The sequence below is a fragment of the Cupressus sempervirens genome, chromosome 8 (assembly GCF_028749045.1).
Source record: "Cupressus sempervirens isolate cs-2001-9-10 chromosome 8, ASM2874904v1, whole genome shotgun sequence".
NCBI lineage: Eukaryota > Viridiplantae > Streptophyta > Pinopsida > Cupressales > Cupressaceae > Cupressus > Cupressus sempervirens.
In genome coordinates, this window is record NC_143125.1 from 72572172 (window position 1) to 72596597 (window position 24426).

The window sequence follows — 24426 nt, forward strand, 5'->3', positions numbered from 1 at the left end:
CTCAGAGATGAGGGGCATCTCCCAATAAGAATTTCCCCTAACTATTGTCTCTTCATAGATGCTAATCATGAATAGAAAATAACTATCCAGGTCCACGCTTCACTAACATGGATAGTGTTAATTAATGTTCCAATTTATATAAATAAGTATTTGTACGATGTGCACTCACATAATAGTGTGCAAATGCTCTTCTCTTGATATTCGTAGAAAATGGTATTAGTTTGAACTTTTAAATATCAATCAACCATTCACTCATTCAAGGTCTTGCGAAAATCCATCGAGGTTGATGTTTTCAATAGTTCACGGATAGCCATTATTGTGTAGCATGAAGTGGGAAGGGAAAATATTATTCAAAGAGAAATATGTGATGAAGCTCCAGAGCTAACATCATGATTAATGTCCTTCACATTTGTTTCTGATTTATCTTCAGCGTATCCTCCAACTACATTATTCTATGGGTTTTTCTCTCACTCCAAAGCCAACAATTTTTCAAGTTCAATTGATTTTTCATTTGATGTTTTCTACAACACATTATTAACTTTATTATTATATTTAGCTAGTGCACCAAGATCTATTTTGACCAACTACTATGTAGGATCCTCATACTTAATGATATTCCCTAAATAATCAATCGGTTTCTAGATTAATCTCCTATATCCTCCTGTCAGGTTCATTATTGAAAATTCCTTCACATTATGTGGGTTTTCTGACAAATTAACATAATTCTTTACAGCTAGATTATGACATATCTCAGCAATATCATTTGCACGGTACGTTACTCTTGATCTGGGAAGAGGAAATATGACATATTGAATTGTTCAATATCCTGAAGCTATATCATCATCATCTCTAATATTTTCTATACTGACACCTTCTTGAGATAAATCACCCTCAATAGTCTCATCAGTAATAGCAAAGTCATATCCAACATCGTCATCAACAACTTCCTTTTTATCCTTACTATTTGGATTATGTTTATCTACTTCTATTTACTAACAATACACAAGATCTCCCTATATTACTTTCTCAACTCCATATTTCTGAACTCTTGCACTGGCAGCATGATTCCATAAATAGATTTGATATCTACGAACATACCTTAAATCAGTCTCAATTCTTTAAATACTACAAATGGCTTGTAGTAGTTGTTTGCATTCTTCTTCAGGCATGTAAGTCACCCTTTCACATACTAAATAATGAGTAATCTTCTTTAATGTGCCATTACTATCCTTAGTGCTCTTATAATATTCGCTAACTTCTTTAGTATCTCTCTGCTCTCCATTTTGAGGATCAAGAATCAAGTCTACTGCAATCTTCCATTCACCTTGTAGTATGTTCGTTCTGAATCACTTCCAAATCACTGCATTCAAAAAATAATTGATGAAGTCATTCTTTCCTAATCCTTTTGTTGCCTCCTTAATAATATCATTTCTCTTTGAAAAAACATGACACAAATTAATTATGAATAGATTTCCTTAAAGTTATCCAAGCACAAATGCATTCATCACATAACATAAGTCTTCTACTTTGATGCCATACAATCTCTTGTTCAGCGAAACCAATCTTGAAGCTTCATTTTTAAAGATGGTATATCTTAATGTTGTAACTTCTTGATTATATTTTATCCTAGCAAATCCAAGCTACATGATCTGCACAATAAGCATCTTCACAATTATCATCAAAGCCTCTTGAATATCATTATTCTCCTTACAAAGATAAAATCACAAAAAAATTCCCCCATCCTCTGACCATCCATCTTCTCCTCTGCTATCAAAATCTTGGTCAAAATTTCTTGAGAAACTTCCATCATACTTCCCCTCTTTGAATTTCTATCTTCCTTGCTTCCCCAGTTTTTACATTTTTTGTTGCCTTGTCCTTGAAAATCCCCATTTCTTCCAGCTACACCTTCTTTGTTAGGATAGTACCTCATACAAACATATTTTTCATTAGAATCTGTTCTTTAATGGTATAGGTTTGGTAAATGAAGACTGCATATACTTCAATGATAGGAGTTTTTCATATTCCATGTTTGCAACATATTTTCCTTTGCAACACCATTTTAATGCTTTCAAGCCTATTTAAAAATAGAGTACATATATTCCTTTACAACACTATATACATATACATATCTAGAAATGGTTTGAATCAATCACATGATTTTATCCGATTGACACTATAAATCATCAACACCCTTTATAGTTTCATCTGCTATTGTTGAAAAAACAAGTAACTGCATGTGATCCATCACCAATTTTGAACTCATCTAAGTACTCTATTTCCCATATAATCTGTGTTTGAGCAGATAATTTTGGGAGTAGTTGTGACACTGGATACTCTGATAGGTCCCTCTAATTGAAATTTATGTATCCTAGGGAGATTGGTTGGGTTTCTTCTTAGTTGCTGAATGAACTCAGATAGGTAGAAAATTTATGGGCCATAAAGACAAGTATTCCTGTGGCTTCTAAATCTCATGAACTAATAGCGCTATGTTAATGGTTGTAGACGTGAGACAGACGGAGTGAATGACTGGAGAATATAATAGTTTAATTCTATTTTCATATCAAGATCAAACAATTCCAATCTGCCTGTTTAGAGTAATTTTAACCAAAAATTAATGAAAGGTAATCCAATATTTGGTTGAAGGTTATCACACAAGATGTAAAGGTTATCTATAGACCTAAATAGGCTTAAAAAATACATAAACCATGACCACTTTACTGGTATTTTCTTCTTGAATTCACTTTCTTTCTTTAACAATGTATAGTTGATTTTATAATTTATTTGGTTGGAAAACTGTTTTGACACTTGTGAAACAAAATGAGTTGGAATAAACTTGAATGGGTTTTAAATGGGATTATAATTTTAGGACAAAAACTAGTGCATTGGATAAGGGAACATCACAGATCTCTAGAGGGTCAGCTGAGCTTCAACACCTACAACAATGTCTGAAAACTTCACAACCACTGTTGCACAGTAAAATTTCCCTAATAATGAATCTAGCATGCGGTATCGAAGAGAGACAACAATTTAATAAGATGTGTCATGCATTCATACAACTCTTCCAAGTCTCTAATAGAAGAAAAAGACATCCAAAATGCCTAAATGTGAACTGAAATGCCAAAGATCCTTCAATTTTCCATCTTGGCCAAACTGGATAAATGACAAGTCATTAAGAGACTATTATGAAATTGAAATTGTCAGGATGATTGCAAGACTGATGCCTTCTTGAAATAGATGATTTCAAAACCACCAAGGCAAAGATGAAATTGCCTCCTATTGTGTAGTTTTAGTTTTAAATTTCACTTAGTTTTAATGTTTGAAGCCTATCTTCTGACCTCTTTGTGATGCCCCAGATCACTTAACTTGAGTACTAACATTCTAGATTCAAAATCTCTGAACTCCATTCTTGTAGGCAAAATTAAGCCCTCATAAAATCTCCTGATTAATATCAGAAATAACTGACCCCTTGGACATATTTTCTAATATCTATATTCTGGATCAGGTTTGAAGATTCAAATATGTATTAATGGATCAGAAGACTCAAAAAGACTGTTATGCTTACAAGGCTCCATATTATGTTAAAATAATTTCTTATTATTATGTTAGAATGTTTGTATTATCGCCATGTCTTAGTGTTACCTATCCCTCTTAATTAATGCTTATGAAAAGCTCCAAAAATGATAGCACATGTACTAATAGCTGATCATACATGTACTAAACAGTTTATCATTTTTAGTTTTCATAATTTTTGATTGGTCCATTTGTGCAAAAGGTACTATTTTTTAGAAAGTGGCTATTGGGGGATGAACATAACGAGTTCTAGGTGAATGTTTTAAAATGACACTTTTAGACAACCTCACACTCTGAGAGTTCTATAGAGAGTTCACAAAAAAATTCAACAAATTTTGACATACAGTTTAGGAAATGTAGATACACAAAGTTGGCCTGAACCACTACTAAAATTTTTCCACTATATTATTATTTTATTTAATAATATATAAAATTATTTTGTTAATTTTTATAATATGTCATATTAATGTAAATATATATATAATATCAATTGAATTCAATTAGAAATATGTTACAATAATAGGAAATTGTGTTACACGTAAAGAATAGGAAACTGTGTTCTAAAACGAAAGATTTTAAATAGGATTTCAAGGCAAATAACCGATGGTTTTTCCTGGTTTTTGACTTTGGCTAGCGTTATGAAAGAAGTCTGAATTTGTTTTTGTTTTGAGCTTTTTCTTATTTCAATTTTCCGATTGTTTTGTGTTTTCTGATATTTTTCATTTTTTTCTTTTTGATAAGATGAAATGCAACGAACAAAGGCTAAAAACTGAGATGAAGTAACTATAAACTAATCTCACACTAATTTCAACCAATTCTAACTTTTATTCTTTAGCCAAATAGACAACATGAACACTGTATCAGGTATGAATTGCATTAAATGATTGTTGATGAATTTATGCAAATTCCAAACTATGCTTGCTGATTAACCCTGAAGAATCTGGACAAAAAAACTTCTTATCTGCTACAAATTATATTCCCAATGTTGACACCAGCTACTTCCCTGGTCTGTACAGATTCTGGAAGATATTAGGCTTTCTTTGGGAGGTATGCCTAGCTAAACATATTGTGCAATACTTTCACTCTATCCTCTTAGCTGTGGATCTGAAACAGATCACAAATTTAGCTCAACCCAATTCTGAAACCAAGACATCAATAACTGCAGGTGATATCACAGCCTTCCTGGCAATGTATGTCTACCATAGATGACTGGCAATGCCACAATTCCACTGAGACTAGTCTGATATGCACATCTGATATATAATTTTGCCTCTATTCCAACAAGTTACAATAATCTTACAACAATAGGTCCTCAAAATGCCCCTTCAAGATGATACAATAATTAATCATAACCTGCAGGGGAATTAGGTGATGTGAGCATCACTTAGATCCAATGAGTGCTAAGTGTTCCATTTATTCTCATGAGAGATGGATTCATGTAGAATCACTACTCATTAAACATGGGTCAATGAGTTTGACCCCAAAAATCACACAGTTAAATCCTGATAGCAATATCACTATTTGACTTGCTGTGGAAATTATCTCCTACTTATCAAAATCCAACTTGTTTTCTTCAAGAGTTATCATTCTTGAGAAGTAAATATGTGGCAAAACCTGAAATCAAAGCTCCATCCACAATTCCGGATGGGTGCCTCATGTGAAATCCTCTTCTTTCTTTTATTCTTCCTCAATAATATTTGAATTTCTCTAGGGTTTCTTCTTATATTTTAAATTCCTTTAATTTATTTTTTTTTGCCTCCTCCCATAGATTGAACCCTCAAGACATGATTTATCATTAAAAGATTGACTTCTTTATTAAAATACTTATTATCATTGCTCCCAGGAAAATGGGTGTATGTTTGATATATGATATGTATCGTGATTCTGTAGAAATGCGATTATATGGTGTGTGTAGCGATATTTTTTAAGTGTTGAGACAAGTGCACATTTATTTTAGAAGTTTGTGAGTGAAAAGAATGAATGACACATTTAGCTGGTAATAGATACAAAATAGAAATGCAGTTTTAACTTTGGTGAATGTGGATTGCAGCGTTTTTGTTGTTGGTAGTGATAGAGTGTAGAAGAGATTGTACTTCAAATTTTAGGCGGATACTCATAATCAGAATTTACATTTAGTTATGAAAATAAATCACATGACATTTGTTGAGGTTTAATTTTTACCGGAAATAGTTGCAGACAATATTTTTAAAGCTACCACTTCATTGTTATGGTTTATTTAATGACCTCTCTCTTTTAAATTGTGCTATTGAGTATCTGAATAAACCCACTCAACATGAATTAATCAACAAATTGGTCCTATGTAGAGATCTCTGCACTGGCAGCTGACTGTACACTTAAATCAGTTGTTGCACACCCTAGTTAAAGAAATGTGAGAATGACCAACATATCTAGATTCTCATTTAATGGAGTTCGAGGGAACTATTAATATAGTGGATACTCCACTGTGACATCTTTTGATTCCTTGGGTTTTCAGTCCCCTTATTTGATATTAGCAAATTTAATTTAACCTAGAAGTTTTCATTGACATCACAGATAAGATGATGAGTATCCTTGAGATCTTGAAGTTTTGTATTGTTATTTGATGGATGTCCCTTATTTGATATGGGCAGTTTTAATTAGGCTCGACACTTTCCATTCTGACATTAGATGAAATCTCTATTTCTCAATCTGCTTATCTCTGTTTCTCAATCTACTTGTAGGAATAGTTTGTGTACCCTCGATATGCCAGGGCATTTGTATTGTTTGAGTTGTTGGGTCAAATTTTTACTCAGAACTTAGCCACTTGAATTTTTTTGATATTCAATCAGTATTTTTACTTAATGGATCTGTGGAACTTAATATGCCCAACAATTTCTATTTTGACACGAGATGAGATCTCTGGAAGTTAATATGCCTCGCCTTATAGAATAAATTTACTCTTACAGGTTTTGGGGTTTTCTCATATTTCCATCTCAAATGGAGCGAGTTGGCTTTTTCTTGCATGATTGAAGTAAGAGGTTATAAGATAAGACAAAATTGCCTATTTAAGTGGGAAATTATACACACGTGCATCCCCCTTTAAATTTCAAACCTAAGTTGAAAAGTCAATTTTTGAAAGTCTATGAGACTGTGAGACTGTGATACATTTTTGACAAGAGAAAAGTCAGGCTTATTGATGGACTAGTCGGAGACTACAATCATAAGTGAGAATACTTGTATTTACTTTGAGATCTAAATAAAGGATATATCTTTCCCGTGTGGATGGTTTTTCCCTCTAGTAGGAGGGTCTTGTGAGGTAAATAATGGCATCACATGTTCATATTCATTTCTAGTTTTTTGTATATTGCATTTATTTTATTCTAGTTTAAATCATTAACATTTGAGGCCTGTAGCAAGAGTCCATTAGGAATCAAGATTCCCAATGATGAACTCGCCTGAGTCCAAGTAAAATCCTCACATGTTCAAGTGTATGAACACACCTGGACTTGACTTTTGAATCTATGGCAAGTCAACTCGCTCATGGATTTGGAAGTTTGTCTGAGTCCACAGATTTTTCCAACTATGTTATAGATAATGATGCGAAAATCTATAAAAGAGTACAACTCAAGTAATCCACATTTTTCTTATTTTGAGTTCACTAAATCATACTTGGAGTTTTCAATAGAATTTGAGCTAGGTATTAGTTTTCTACCAATTGAGTTGTAAGTTTATACTCTGCTCTTGCAACATCCAATAATTGTACTCTTCTCTAGAAAGCTTTGTGGATTATTCTATATCTATCTTTTAAGATTTCATTTAAGTTATTTTTTAATTTGAGCACATCAATATTACCAATATAGTTCTATTATCTATCCTCTCACCCCATCTAAAACTTAGGAAAATAAGTGTTTGTTGATGTTGTATTCTTACAACATCCAAAGCTATGTTATGCTCCATAAACTATCATGGATGGATATCTTCTTTTAAACTTAATTATATGTTATTTTATTTGTAAATAATAAATATTATTAATATTATTTCATTTTTTTCTCTTTTGGTTTCTTCCAAAATTAAGGTAAATCTAATGTGTGTTTCACATGTCTAAATTACTTTAGAAATTCTAGTCTCTCTGGTGTTTCTGTTTAACTTATGTTAAATTTAGATCCATCTTTGTTTCCAATCATACCAAACCAATGTTCACATACAAAGTATGCAATATTTTTCATTTGAAAGCGTCATGATTTAGAAAGACTACAAGCTGCAACACAAACTTTGTTAAAGCTTTCTTAGAGATCATTGCAATAATCAACTTTTAAACTATAATCTACCTCTGCTATTATGAAGTTCTTTTGTAGATCTAAACATTTCCTCAAAGGTTAAGAAAATGGTGCACACAATGGAAATTAGGGCTCAGTGTCATTAGATTATATATATAGAGAGAGAGAGAGAAAGAGAGATCACTTAGTCTAAGTCTTTTTTAATGAGTAATTTTATCATTAGCGAGCCTTTATTTTTTTGCAGACCAATACAAAAAAATTGTTGTTTATTCACCCCTCCTAATTAGGTTTCTCTAAGTGATAGAGTTTCTTTTTTTCTTTATCTATATTTCCCCATTTTATGCTTACCAATATTGAGGAATACTTTGATTTCTCCATAAATCTAGTTCTTGGTTGTGGTCAATAGAAACTATGTTAAGAAAACAACAAAAGGTTAGATTTAGCATTATATTGTTTCCCCATCCACATTATTTTTTTTGTCCACCAGAAACAACGGATGTTTTTTTAGGATAATATTAATTTACAAAATACCTCATGCTCTATTCACCCATTTTATACCAAAATTTAGGTAATCAGTTGTTCACCTTACAAACATTACTTGCTTAAATTATTTATTAAATTATTTTTCTGTTCTTATTTCCCTAAGCCAATAGAAATGGGAAATGGAAAATAGGCTATTGGCATACAAATTTATCAAAAAAGAGCACATGAAAAATTAAAGTCACACAATTATTTTCTTTTTCCAAGGTTGCCAAGAGACTAGGACTAGTACTAGTATTAGAGCCTAGCATCGACAAATCAATATTTGTGTATTTTTTGTATTATTTTATTATTTATTTATATTATTATTTTCTACAAACCATGAATGTCTATCATATAAAATTTCTTATTAGTAAATACAAAAAGGTAGATTTCTTCAATTGAAAAAGTAGAGAAATATATATAATAAACTTTTTGACCTTTACTTTAGATAGATGGAAGAAGTTGGAACAATGTTACAATGTGTATTACTAGTTAACATGGACAAAAGTTATAGTAATATAATCTAAACCTCAAGCTACTCCAAATCCAAAAACTAAAATAGAAAAATATCTTATAATCTACACTCAAGCTACACCATTCCTTCGCACTTTGTGCCATAATCCACTCTATCTAAATGTACAAGAATTGAGTCCACATTTCTTTATGTCCCAACCATGGAAGTGACTGGATCTTTAGTCTCTTTTCTTTCAAAAAATGATTTTTTTTAATATATTATTTCTATTAACATTTAATTGCAAAGAGTCAGAGTGTTTCCTCATTTCATGATTGAATCTAATTGCCTAATTATCATTCTGCCTCATAAGAGAACTTCCACATTAATCCAACTTAGCTTTTTCACTTAAATGTGTTTCATATTTTGGTTGCAACAAGTCCATGTTTAGGATAGCGTCTGTAGAAATCGCCAGTTCATTAGAATGCTTCTTATGTCCTGGCTCTATGGGAACTGACTTATTTTGAAAAAAATTTAAAGGCTATTTTGACATGTAACTGTCTTTCAATTTTAAAGCTAATAGTGAAGATGCAATAGTGTTGAAGCATGAATGGTGAAGTAGATTGCCAAGATTATAGTTGACCTTATTTCTGCTACAAAGAGCAGTGAAAAATATGTGAAAATTGTATGGCTATTCTAAAGAAAGGTGATTCATTAGGCATTTTAGATTTCATATGTCTCTATACTAATCTGGTAAAGATGTTACTAATAATAATATATTTTTACCCTTATTTTCTTAGTGAAGAATTTTTCAAGTTCTCTCGAGGTGAGATAACATAGTATAAGATTAAGGAACTTAAATAGTCATTGAACATGTAGAGCAATATGTTAGTTTAACCATTTAATAAAAGTATCTTTTTAGTTTCAAATGGTTGTATTTAGAAAAGTAAAACGTTGATGGGTAATTTTGTTTATTAAATTTGAATGGGTATATTAATTTTTTATTTATTTTTCAATGCAATCTAAGTCAGCTCTTTGAAAATTGTAGTGAATTCTAGCATATACATGAATTGTGCCTCTATATATTATCAGCATCACAATGACTTGAATTTATAAGGACACCTCTTGCCACTCTTCATGCATTTTTATGATGGATTCCTCTTGGTTATATCTTTGAATCTCCCCTAGTTTGTTTCTCATCCAACATATATAATCTCATCTAAATGCATTTTTATTATTGCATATTGCTTTAAGTAAGAAAACTAAATGGTTTAATTTACTAAAAATTATGATGCCTATCTTGAATATGAGTGTCAAGATTCCTCCTAGTTTGTAACCATTCACTTGTTTTTTATGCTTACAACTTCATACTCTACTAAATTATTTTCCTATGCCCATCTACAGAAATTTGGCTTTGTAACACTTAAAGTAGGGTATGTATCTAGGCATTTCTATACTATATTCTCTTTACTTTTATGTCGATTGTATTGTGAGTAACTTTACTATAGAAATAAGGTTCTTCGTTATTTATTCTCCTTGCATGCCCAATTGGTAGTCGCTATTCAAGTTGAAATACTCAATTTTGGGGACTTCAATGATGCACAATTTGTGAAGCTTTATATATTATTCATAGTGCAATTGCAAGTATTGTGTATGAAATTTCTGCAGTTCATGATTTTAGGTGGGTTTTATTTCTCTTCTTATAAATATAAGAAAATTGGAACACATTCATGTTTGAAAGGGTGAAGAAGCCCATGATTTGTACTCCCTCGAAAGACCTTGGACTATTGCTTCTATCAAAGTGTAGAGGATTACAAATATGTAATCTCTAATCTAGAGACACATAGAAGCCAACACAGATTTTTAGTTTGGACACATTTTTTAGACCATCTACTGTCAGTGGTTATCATAAATAAATAAATCAGATTTATTCTCCCCCTCATCTTGCTCTTGCATTATTTCAAGAACTATTAAAGACACCTGTAAACACCAGTAGATACTTTCTCCTACCATTATTAATTATTGAAGACACCCGTAGACACTTTATTTGCCTAGCCCACACCTAAGGTTCCTACCATTATCAGTTGTTGAAGGTACATGTAGACACTTTCTTTGCCTAGCCCACACCTAAGGTAGGGCCTGGAGCTATGTGCAACATTTCTTTTATGTATATCCTTATGATCTTGGTTGACTCTTCTATATATATATCCCTCTAAAGTGTCATGACTAAGTACATGTAGCTTTATCATATTTGATGTTTGTTATTATTTTATTTATAATGATATGTGTTATTATTGTATTTCATAATTTTTAATAGACGTAATTTTTTAATGGGGTTTGTTGTTTTTATTTAATGCAAAGGTCTATTTTATTGACATAAATTGCATAATCAATTGTATCTTTTCTGAGAAGGTAGCATAAGAATTAATACTTGCATGTGGCCAAAGTGCTCCAAATTATATTTTATATAAGAATCTATCACTACAATAATTTAGCGAAGTGCAATTGACATGAAATATAATTTCAAAATGCTTGAATAGAAGAATTTAAAATTGTTGTATTGTTATTGATAAAGATTTAGATTATTGTTTTTCATAATAACTAAAATTTGTGTTATTTGAGAAGAGTATATTCATGTTATAGTGACCATGATCATGGTAGATATAATGTTGGGAAGACAACTCTTTCAATTTTTGCATTATTTTTTAAAGAGTACTAGCTCAATGGAAGAGAACCTACTTTATAAGTAGGAGGATGTTGGTTCAATTCCATTGTGCCCTAATATGACTAAATTAATGATTAAATAAACTACCAAATATACTACCCAAAAACTACCAAATATACTACCAAATCAACCACCAAATATACTACCATATATGCTACCCAAAAAACTACCAAATATACTATCAAATAAACTACCAAAATTACCAAATAAACTACCAAGTAACAACAGTAAATGACTAAATCAATGACCTAAACAATGATTAAAATAGTTTAGTCATAAATTTGGATTGGAGATAAATGTCTAGCAATAAACTACCATTGGTCACATGATCAAAATTAATCACATATCTACAATTTTTAGTAGTTTATTTAGTAATATATTGTTGTTTTTGTACTAGTGACAAGTGAACACAAATATTACTGAGTCGGCTCAAATGTAGAACAAACTCAAGTTCTAAAATTGATTTGGTGAATTTTTGATACTCAAAGTCCATTGCATTACTTGGTATCATCACATTCAATAGAATTAGAGGCTTGGTCCATACTAATCACTCAATGTAGCTTTGAACTCGATGAACATTGGAGACTCGGTAGATATAGTGTAACTCAGTAGAAACTAAATACCAAGTTTACCTTGCTTGCACTCGGCAAACACTACTCATCCCATCACTTGGTTATCACTAGCTTCACATCATAGGAACTGATGACTCAGTAGACACTATGAAGCTCGGTAACAACTAAACTACTCAGTGATAATTGTTGGATTTCACACTTCCTATTTTTACTTGGTAGCCTCTAGAATGCTCGGTATGAACTGTGAAACTTGGTAACCACTGAATTGCTTGGAAAATATTGGAGACTAAATGATGAACTCGGTAGCCATACAAAATTGTGAATAAGGGTTGTCACTAATGACAAACATAACTTAATGCCAACAATCTCCCCCTTTGGCATTAGTGGCAAAAACACTTATTAGCCAAAACTTATGTACAATGACATGCTGATTTTTATTTTATTTTTCAAAATTTGTCTTTTTGATGCATATGCACATATCTCCTCCATACAATGTACATATTATATAATATCATACAAGTATATATCCTCCTTATATACATGTCTCTCTATTCTATACATGTGTCTCTCCACAAATATCTCTTTCTCACCTTTTTTGACAATAATACCAAAGATTTAGACAAATTATTTATTCAGAGACACCAAAATGTGAGGGAAACTCAGAATGTACCTTAAGAATAAAAATTAATGTCTTATCCCAATTTTTTTGCAAAATTTTGTAGGTATGAAGTGCCACTTGAACTTCTGATAAGAGTTCAATCATATGATCTACAATTGAAAAATTGTTATCATGGATCAATGATTTTGAATAAGCAATGTGCTTTTGCATTGTGTCCATGATTGGAAGGATCATATTTTGGATGTCTATTAATGTAGATCTAATCCTTACTTCCTCTCTCAACAATGCAGCCTGAATATCTGATAGAAATATGACCTTTATGTGATGTGCCAAGCTTGGGCTAGGGTCAAGCTACAACTTTTGAGCATTGGCCTTCAGATCTTCAGCTATCTTATTCAGTTTTCCCTTTATTTCCTTTTTATACTTGGTAACATCACATAGCTTGGTAAAAATTAATGTTACTTTTGTGAAATAATTTTCAAGATTAACCAAAATTGAGGAAAGCTCTACCTGATGTATGGCAATATGCTGAGCAATGTGCTCAAGCATTTTATTTTCAAACTTTTTCTCTGCCTTCTCCATAAGCTTTTCTTGGCTAGTAGAGTCCTCATTGAGCTTATTTACTTCTTCCTCTAACTGTAACAAAATATTTTGAGATGAATCAACATCCATGCCTACAACTTCTGTTAAGATATTCTTTGCACTCTCAATGATTCAAAATTCTCTGTCCCTTTCTGCTCTTGGCTGCTTCTGCCTAGCCTTCTGTTCAAGAAGCTGGCTAACCAATATCATTTCTTCCATAATAGAAGTATTAAAATCTAGATTTGAAATTTCAATTTCCTTGTTCAAATCTATATCTTCATCAATTTCTTTTCTAGTAATTAGAAGTTTAAGTGGTGCCTTTGGTTCTACTTTTGATAATACTACTTTGGACTTAGAAACAAAAATAATTGTAGAAATAGTAAGGCTTGCAATAAAAACTTGAATGATGCCTACTGATGGAATGTTAGCTAGAGCACTAGAAGAATACAAAATTGAAGTACTTCCCAAAATTGATGTAATAATAGGTGGAATACTAATGGAGGTACTGACAATAGAAGAACTTACTAGAACAAAAACTAGAGCAAGCAAAGATGAACTAGACAAAATTGTAGAACTGGATGTTGTACATGTTGCTGATGTTCGTAACTTGGGAGTTGAAGAAGAGGGCTACAACTTGGTAGATGAAGTGGTAGACACCTCCATTTGAGATACCTAGTGTTGAGAGGGAGCAAAGTGTGATTGGGAAAATGTTGTATCTGTTTTGGTCACAATAACACTTGTTGAAGTTGTTTCCATTGATGATACTATAGATTTTGGTGGGAAGTGCAAAAGGGAGGCAATGACTTGTGCAGTAATCCTCGTTATCACTTTCTCCATCTTCTTCTTCTTTCCTATCTTCCTCCTCAGCTTCATCCTCCTTCTCTTCTTCACCATCCTTCATCAAATCCTAATCATCTTTAGCATTTACAGTGACACAAGGATATTATCTTCTTCATTATCCTCATCCTTGTCACTATCATCATCCTTGATTTCCACTGAATCCTCACTAGGTTTAGGAAGATGGAACACATCCTTCCATACATTTGTAGCATTCTTCACAATATTCAATATTTCTCATTAAAAAAAAACAAGTATTCAACTTCAAAATCATTATGCTTTCATTTTCTTTTAATGCATTCTTCACCTCTACATCTTCCAAGTTGGGCACCAACTATTTTAGGGTTTGAGAAAAAATATCCTTAACAGTTTGAATGGTGTTATCCCACCTAACCTTGATTTTATCCAATAAAACTGTAGGGACTTGTGAATAAAATTGATTAGGAGATAATTTCTATTTGTCTAACTTTTCCATGATTAGATCTTCAATCTCTTTCTATTCTACAGGTGTCCTAGTTTCATATTTGAGTGCCTTGAAGGTTTTTATTCTAGCACCTTCTCTTAATTGCTTCAATCTTTCTTTGTATGTGGGAGGAGGTGAGTAAAACTCAACTTCACTTTCTTTTTTCCTACTTTCTTCTTAGATCTCCTTGTAAACACAACTGCAGAGGGCTTAGGTGGCTTGGTGTTAATCATCTTGCCTTTTTTTCTCACTAGTTCTTCCTCTTTTTCTAATTCTTCTTCATTCTCAAGTTCCTCTTCATCTTCACCTTTGCCCTCGGGAAGCATAAGAGGGGCTTCAATAGTTTTTAGTTTTGATACCCTCTTCTTACCCCTACTGAGTACCTAGGGAAGTTTAATTCCAAGCTCTATCATGGTTTTAGCTTCATCATAAGTTCCAAAGATAGGTAGCTTTGGATCTATAGACTCATTCACTAGGGCTTCAATTATATTCTTTGCCTCATCAATGTTAACCTCATAGGGAAGAGGTTTTACCCATACTCCTCTAGGCCTAACTACCTAGATATATGCTCTATCACAATCAACCATAAAACATACATCATCTTTGTAATATTCAACCAATTTTGGAGGAATCCAAAATCTGTTGTTCATCTTCTCCTTAAATGCTTCAAAATAGTTGTCCATGATGCTATCAAAATTCTCACCCATTTTTGCAATAAACTCATTAATCTGATACAAAATAGGAATGTCTTTTCTCTACACCACTAAGCCTTTGGAGGGGAAAAACTTTTGAACATAAAACTTCTAATAGAAAAGTTAACAAAGAACCAAATTTACATGGATTATTCTTTGAGGTTCTAATGCTACCCATATTTTTATTCAACTTTTTCAACAATAAGTCTGCTAGGTCAAATTCCAAATTTTTCTTAACAACTTTGTATGCTAGGTCCATAGCCTCACATGACACACTATTCAGTTGACTAGAGCTATGTATCTTATGTGCAATAATATGAATTCTAAATCTAAGTTCCACATCAGATACATTGTTGATTTTTCATCCTCTGTTGTCCCACTCGGTTAGGGTTTTCTTTTGAAGCTCTTCCTGACCTAGGGTTTTGGTAACTTTGACCTTACTGAGCATTGGGAGACCAATAATCTTATGAATCATTTTTTTCATAATCAAAATTGGCTGCTCTAACCACAACTAACCATTATGCACACAGTTGAAAATATACCTAATCCATTTGATTTGGAAATTTCTTGGCAGATGCATGATGTGGATTAAATCTTTCTCCTCTAAATTCTTATGTTCATGCTTAAGAGACCCATCAACACACATTTCACCTAGGGCACTATCCATTTCTAGGGTTTCAATTTCTTGCACAATACATTTGAAATGAGTACAAGTATCATTAATAAGGAGTACCTTTGGTGGAATTTGTGATTGAGCTCCATTGGGGTCGAGTGATTCTACAATTTCTAGCACTAATTTGAAATTCGGGACTTTCCATTCAACGTCTCACACCAACATCTCTAAACCTTTCTTTGCCTTGCTGCTACTACTACTAGATGCCATGATTGCTCAGTAAACTGAGAAAATTCTTCAAAAAAATCTTTGCTACAAATTATGCTCAAGATTGCATGAATGCTCTATAAATCACTTTGCTCTAGATATACTGAATTTGCAATGAAAATGAAGTTGAAATCCTACCTTTTTGATCAAAACCTTCCATTAATGCTTAGTATGAAGAGAACCATAATGACATAGTGCTTGACAGGTTGTTATCCACCATCTCTATAGATTACTTAATAGAACCTTGTCAATCGGCGATCAAACAAAACCTTATTACTCCCAACCTCACTCAGTAGAGCCTATGACTCAGCTTGCTCGGTGAATACTAATGCTAAACTTCTATGATCCTCTATATCTAAAATACTAATTTGGATCCTTCCATTCAATTGAAACTATTTGAGATATGACCTTGAGAATACAATTCCAATTCTTCTTTAAGAACTTAAATGGAAATGATGGAGTCACCCACTTCTGGAGTAACTTCACTACCATGACTTGAACTAGTTTCCTCGATAGATTTAGGAATCTACTACTATCTCATTTATTTCTTGATGTTATTAGCTTTTGCTTTCTTTTCATCTTCAACTCTTCCTATGTTCATGCAATTTTTAGCTATATGACCAAGTTCAATACATGTGTAACATCTTATGGTAGTATCCTTCTTTCTCAACTGATGCATTGCACATTTTATGCCAATGTGTCCATAATCTCCACAATAATGACATCTACACCAAGTATTGTAGCCCTCACCAAATATTGCCTTTACAAATTGTTCAGCTAGATTGAATGGTTTAGATCTGCATTTGGATGCCTAGTGACCTTGTTTCTTGCATTTGTGACATTTACCTTCAAACTTTGGTTTTTCCTTGCATTCATTAGCTTTATGACCATGTTGACTGCAATTGTAGCATTTTCCATTGAATTTTTCCTTTCCATTGCTCCAACATTTGTTTGATGTATGACCTATCTTCCCACAGTGATTGCAAGTAGGTTTCTAATTCCTTTGAGCACCTTGTTTGAAGGATTCACCTTCTTCTTTGTATCCAAGTCTTGCTTTACCTTTTTGCCTATGAAGATTTTGCTCATTTTGTTGATTCAACTGATTCATGTCTGCTTGGGATTTCATCATTCTCTCATTGACTTATTTTTCAATGTTTAGGTCATTTTTCAATCTTTCACTGATTTTCTTTTTAGATCTTAGCTCATTTCTTGTTCTTTCATTGATTTGTCTTTCAAAATTCAAATCATTTCTTATTCTTTCATTTTATGCTCTGAGAGTCATGATTTCTTCATTTGCATTAGAGATTTGATCAATAAGGTCTTCATGTTGAAGGGATTGATTTTGATCTTCATTGTTCCTTGCCTCCAAGTCTTCTTTTGCCTTATTTCTCTAATCCAAAATTTCACATTATCTTATTGATTGAATTTCTTGTTCTCTTTTGAGCTTCCTTACTTCTTCTTGCAGTGATATGTTCTTTTCTAGGAGTTCTTTGATTACATTGTTTGCTTTATCTGAACTACTTGAAGGGAAAAAGTTTTTAGTCTTCTCTTCAACATACTTATGGTCATTCATCTGATTTGCAAGCTCCTTCCTTCTTTATAAGGATTGAGAAAGATGCTCTTTTGCTTCTTTGAGTTGAGCTATGGCCATCTCCAGATCTAGCTTTTCATTTTCAATTGCTTTGTCAAGTTTGAATATCTCCATTGTCCTTGATCTTCAGTCAAGCTATCAAACTTTATCCTGAGAAGCACAAAGCTCTGATACCAATTGTTGGAAATAATCAAGACTAGCTAGGTTACTAAGACGGGAGGGGTGAATCAGTAACCTCAAAAATTTTGACAAATTCAACACGTAATATCATAATTCATTCACCATTAATTGATCTAATCTATTGCATGCAAAAGTAACTGAAAGATAAAGATTCATGGCACATGAACACAATATTTGGTAACCTATAAACCATCCAAATAGAAAGTAAAATTGGGGTGGAGATGATACCCACAAAACTTCAATACTATAGCATAAATTTGGCCTATTAAGGATTACATTGATCACTTCTGATGATCTGCCCTATTAAGAGCAATAAGGATTGGTAGGTCCACCTTGTTAGATGATTTACAAACATACAATAAAGTATGTACTCGGTGAAGAGATTTAAACAAAAGACTATTAAGTCTACCTTGTTAAAGGATTTGAAACCAATTCACCTATTAGGATGAAATAGTAGATATGGCTTACAACTTTATTGTTGATTATATCCTTGAAGTACTAATCACCTTTTGCAATGGATAAGACTTTTTTGCTCTTAAAATGACCTTGCTAAATACCTTGCTCTACTACTAATTTTCATTCGCATTCACTATCCTCAAAAAAAATTATTCTCTTCTACATACATTCATTTCTTATTTTGGGTATGATATAATACATTACATATATACCATTCCAATTTTCAAATTTACAAGGTTAGTTAAAACACAAGTTAGCACAAATATTACTGAGTCAGCCCAAATGTAGAACAAACTTAGGTTCTGAAACTAATTTGGTGAATTTTTGATACTCGACGTCCACTACATTACTTGGCATCATCATGCATTTGGTAGAAGTAGAGGCTTGGTCCATACTAATCACCCAACGTAGCTTTGAACTCAATGAATATTGGAGACTCGATAGATATAGTGTAACTCGATAGAAACTTAATGCCAAGTTTACCTTGCTTTCACTTGGTAAACACTACTCATCCCATCACTTGGTTATCACTAGCTTCACATCACAGGAACTGATGACTTGGTAGACACTTTGAAGCTCGATAATAATTGAACTGCTCGATAATAATTGTTAGACTTCACACTACCTATTTTCACTCTGTAGCCTCTGAAATTCTTGGTGTGAACTATGAAACCTGGTAATCACTAAATTTCTCATCAAACACTGGAGACTGAATGATAAACTCAATAACCATATAGAATTTTGAATAAGTGTTGTCACTAATGACAAACATAACTTAATGCCAACAAAATAAACCTTTTGAAAGTGTACATGTGAAAGTGGATGAATTTGTGTAGGATAAAAAGTAAATAAGTGTGGATAAGACTTTCCTACAAGATAGTGATAAAGACTTGAAAGAAGCAGATAATAAAGTTGATGAAGGTAAAGAGGCAGATAATAAAGTTTATGAAAGGTGAAGAAGAGATAAAAGATCAAATAGAAACATTGGAACCCATAGGTATAAAGGTTATAGAACAAGATTGAAGAGGTATCATGCTCAAGAATAGATTATAGGGGATAAACATGCATGTATTCAAACAAGAGCAAAAAATGCATCTAGTGAATGTGCAAATATTTGTTTGTTATCTCAAATTGAACCTAAATCATATAAAGATGATACTATGGATGATTTTTGGGTTAATGATATGAAAGAGGAACTAAGTCAAATTGAAAAGAATAAAACTTGGGAATTAGTGCCTACACTTGAAGATAAAACCATAATAGGTGCTAAATGGATCTTTAGAAATAAACTAAATAAAAATGGAAAGATATCAAGGAACAAGGCTAGATTAGTTTGTAAGGGGATTTTATCCCTCTCTTCTCTTGAATAAGTTCATAAATGAGTGATAGGTTTTAGGGGGAGCATATTTTTCTTATCTATTTGTTACATTGAAACCTTGGTATATCTCCTTTGTCATTGATGTCAAAGGGGGAGAAAAATAAAGATGAAGATGTTTAAATGATAGATATACAGGTATAGGTACATATGGATATATAGGTACATATACAAGATATAGAGGTACACATGGACATAGAAGTGAAAGTTGGTATTGACATCAATGCCAAAGGGGGAGTACATGTTGAACCCTTGATATTTGGTCTTTGATTATTGTCATTGATTTCAATAATGTAATTATAATAAGAAAATGTTATGGTTAACATCATTTAATTATCTTCTTTGATGCCCTTTCAATATTATTCAAAACATATTCAAGGAAAACACTTAAGTGTTATACAATTAACACTTAATGTTCACATTGGTTTAGAAAACAGTTATAAAAAAAATAGTTTTGGTCTATGAGAAAGTTGACAATCATTTTTATCACATATACCCCAATTATCATACCTTTTTGGAAAGGTCTTTGAGTTAGCTAAAATGGGTCATGCAATTTTTCTTGGAGGAAGCTAAGCAAGAAACAAGATTGTATTTCACAGAGTATAGCTAAGGCAAAGTATGTAACGATAAAAAATAATTATAAACAAATTATGTGGATGAAATAGATACTAAAGGATATTGGGTAGGATTCTTAGAACCTATTAGCATATATTGTGATAACACAAGTATAGTAAGTATGTAAGAATCTTGTATTGTATTCTAAGACTAAGCATATATCTATTAAGTATCATGTTTTGAGAGAGAAGGTCATAGATAAAGAGATCAGAATGGAGTATGTTAGTACTAAAGATTAGATTGCATATATTTTTACAAAGCTCTCACCTAAAGATACATTTGAGTACTTGAGAGGTATGCTTAGGGTTATGCCCCTTGTTGTTGGACTAACCACCAATGTTCCTATTCAGGATTTGTGACATGGTTTAACTTCCTCTTGTGTTCTATAAGTCTATTGGTTGTATTGAGGATTAAAAAGTCAATCTTTTGGTACAATAGAAACTCTAGCTTGTAACAAGTGGTATCAAAGCTTGGTCACATGTTTGAATCTCCTCGGATAATGCTAGGGGGGATTGTTGGACTAACTACCAAGGTTAACTACCCCTTGTGTTTTTTAAAGCTAGTGGTTGTATTAGGCATTAGCAAGTTGTTTTTTTGGTGCAATAGAAACTCAAGCTTGTAACACTTCTCACTTCAAAGTAAATGATGGAGAGAGTGCATCAATCTAGTGGTATAGAGCACTATTGCTTAACTGGGTTGAATAATAGTGCTTCTCGAATAAGGGAGTATCTATGATGATAAGAGTCATTATGGACTCTTGGTAATTGGTCTTAAATAGTGTCTTTGGATACTTGAGCTGATTGAAACCTTGGAGCAGTTGATTGACATAATGAGGTATTTTTCATTGATGTCAATGGTGGAGATATGTACATGAAAAACATCCTCTAGGTGAATGGAAGGTGGGGGGGGGAGAGACTATTGAATGGGGAGAGATGTGTTGATAATTGGTTGTATGTAGTGTTGTAATTATTTTCATTAATGGCAACATATGATGTACTTACTTGCAAAGAACCTAGGTAATAAAGATACTTAGCTTTTGGTACTCAAAAAATTGTCTAAGTATGAAATTTGTTTATAGTAGTACATTGATTTATATGTAAGATGTTTCTAACATCATATTATAACTAGTGAAGTTAGATGGTCACAGTATACATGTTGATGATGATGTGTATAACCTCAAACACATTGATCTCCTTACTGAAGAAAGATATAAGCTAAAAGATAGATATGAAGACTCCAAAGTATACATTGGACAATTGAAGGACAAGATTGAATATCTCAAATCCAAACCTGAATCTATTGATCTACTATTGATGATGAATATTCAAAACTAAAAATAAAGTACAAGATCTCGAAGCATGAATTTGAAGTTTACCAATTTAAAGTTGAGTATGAGGAATGATTCTAGCAAAACTGAATATGATTTGAAGACTAACAATTTAGATCTTAGAGCAAGCCTAGTGAAGAAGACATTTTAATTTGAAACATTGAAAGAAGATCATATAAAGAACTTCATTAGTACAACACTATTATGAAAGGTGAACTAACTTAGTGCAAGCAACAACTTGAAAATCTTTACACTAGTAGAGAAAATCTTGATGAATCTATGTCAACACAAAGACCTACCTATGATAAAATTGGTCTTGGTTATCTACTTAACATGTTTGCAAAGAAACCTAAAAGTAGATCAGATTTGAAAGAGAAAGATAAATATCATGATAAGATTGAATCGAGTCAATCTTCTGATAAACCCAAAGAAGTTGAGAAGGAACTATGAAATTAGATGAACCTAAGCAAGTGGAATCTCCTAAAGAAACTAGGTATGAATTTAGAGGCAAATATTTTTCATATAATGAAATAGGTCTTATGAAAAGAGATTGTACAAATAGATCATTTAATCATGTTACAAAATTTTACAGTCATAATTGTCATGGTATTGGTCATAATGCAATTGATTGTAGGAAACCTAAATATGATAATGATAGAAGAAATAGTAGAATGTTTGGAAACACTAACCCTACAAATAGAAGAAGATTTAGTGAAAGAAAATAAGAGAAAGTAGACCTTATGAAGAAAAGAAGTAGATCATGTTTTATAAGTGTAAAAACTTTGGACACATAGCCTAGAATTGTCAAGCACCTATTGATCAAGAAAATCTTAGAAGAAGAACCCTATTATTTTAGTTATTAACAACTTCAGACATAGAAAAAAGTACTATAAAATGGATAGAAGCAATAATGGAAGAAACTTCAAAACTCATAGAAGGAATCATGGAAGAAACTTCGGAAATAGAAGAAAAAATAGGAGGACCTTCATAAATGATAGGAGACATTATTGGCAATTGAGGACTCCAATAATGAAGAAGGAGAAGAGGAATCAGAAGAGAAACAATCAGAGAAAGTCATTGTTTCTAAGCAGCCAGTAGGTAAAGCAAGGCAAGCCTAGAAACCAAAGATAGAGAATATTAACATAGCTATTGTTAATAGAGGGAACTTTGTACAAATGAATAAGTTCTATGATTTATACAATGATATGAAGAAAGAATAGATTGATATCTCTACTATGAGATATATGATTCTCAATAACCTAAAACTTCAGAGTATTAAAGGCATGATGAATCAGATATTCTATGACAAACTTGTAGCTAAGAAGGCACCAGTTCATGAGGATGACATGGAACTTTGGAAGTCAATACTAAGAACTATATGCAAGATAGACGATGAAGATGAAATTAAGAAATTGAAGAAGAAACTAGAACCTTACTTGCAAAGTAAGATGAGGCCATTTCTATTCATGGGAGGAGAAAAGAATGTTATAAGAAGTGAAACTACAACAGCCATCAATCAACTGATGAGTGAGTTAAAGGTGGAACCTACTACTATAGAGAAAACCTCAGAAGTATTAGTAAGTGGTGATACTATGCATATTGATTAGATAAATGTTACAATTAACATTGATGAAGACCCATTCGATCAGCATGAGCCCCATTATGAAGATATTCAAGAGTAGTTGAGACTAATTGAGGAAGAGAAAAGGCAACTAGAAGAGGAAAAGAAGAAAATTGAAGAAGTCGAGCTAAAATTACTAGAAGAAGAAAAGAAGCAGAAAGAGGATGAAAAAAGGAGAGAAGAAGAAAAATAGAAAAAGTTGGAAGAAGAAAAGAAAGAAAGAGAAAAGAAAGAGAAGAGAAGAGAAGGAAGAAGAAGAAGGGAGAAAGTCAAGGAAGGTAGTAGAGAAGAAACTAAAGGAAGATGAGGTGAAAGCATCTAGCTTATCCTCTCCTATATCTCTTGCAAACCTTACAGGTGATGATGATGATCAATCTAACTTGATCTCATCCTTGAAAAAATTGTTTGAGAAGAACAAAAAGGTAAAAAATTCTATAGAGAGCTCTAATGGAGGTGACTAATAGATTACAACACCCTCACAGCCAAACACACTGAAGAAGATCTCAAATAGGAAGCACAAAAAGTTGTGAAATCATTGATGATGAATTTAAAAATTTATTAAATCTTGTTGAGGTTGAGGCTCAAATCTCACATGATGCTAATCTTTTTAGCACCATTTGTTAGAATATTCAAAATGATTTGTTGAGTCTTGTAACTTGTATCGAGGAACTCTGAAGATATCAAAAAGTTGGCAAGGTACTATACATCAAGTGTACTTTATCTCATATGTTGACCAAAGATGTGGATATAAATATTCAAGGGAAGCTAAATGAGTTGGAAGCTTTGACTAGTCAAATTCAGCAACCCTCTTGCATAGTTGATGAATTGGAAGGACAAGTTGTCAGTGTTCACACAAACATCAAAAAACTAGAAATTGAAAAAGAGCTAACTTTGAGAAGACTATCATAATTTAGAGAGTCTATTTCTCTAAAGATATCATTCGTTGAAAGACAATTGGAAAAATGTGTCAAAGAAAAAGACACCTATGCAAACTTCACCTACTTCGACGTTAATGTAGTTGAGATTGCATCATATGCATTATCTACAATGCTCACTACTGGCAAAGTAGAAAATTGACACATGGGAGAAAGG

At 32.4% G+C, this 24426-nt stretch overlaps 1 pseudogene; it reads right to left on the minus strand.

The window, feature by feature from the left end:
* Positions 1-248: 248 nt before the first annotated feature.
* On the minus strand, positions 249-14198 carry LOC149541683 (multisubstrate pseudouridine synthase 7-like; annotated as a pseudogene).
* Between the last annotated feature and the right edge of the window lie 10228 nt (positions 14199-24426).